A 450-nucleotide genomic window follows, 5' to 3' on the forward strand; every position below is an offset into this window, starting at 1 on the left:
TGTACAACAGAACAAAACACTGCCTGGTTGTGTGCCTTCCTCACGGTCCTTGCTATACTTGAGCCCATCCTTGCAGCCACTGTGTCAATCACAGAGGTTAGGATTTACAACACAATTTTGGGGAACACAATTCAATCTGCAACATTGTATCAATAACTTCTAAAGTTTCTCCCAATTTTAAATTTTCTCGATTCTTTGATTATAATAAATTAAACTATTTTGTCTATGCACCATTTCTTAGTTTCTCATAAATGTGTAAAGCTACTCACTGCCAAGAGAACTACTGGAGAACATAAAAACTGTAGATGTAAAAGGCAGAGGGAAGACCATTTTATTCATTAAATTTCAAAACCTTATAAGATGCTCCTTGATTTTGGCATAACTGCTTTATATAATGGTTTATATGCCTTTTGTTGCATCTGCCAGCCTTATCCAGTCTCCATTCTGAGC

The sequence above is a fragment of the Orycteropus afer genome, unplaced genomic scaffold (genome assembly GCF_000298275.1).
Source record: "Orycteropus afer afer isolate SDZICR_OR568_19922 unplaced genomic scaffold, OryAfe1.0 scaffold00340, whole genome shotgun sequence".
Taxonomy (NCBI): domain Eukaryota; kingdom Metazoa; phylum Chordata; class Mammalia; order Tubulidentata; family Orycteropodidae; genus Orycteropus; species Orycteropus afer.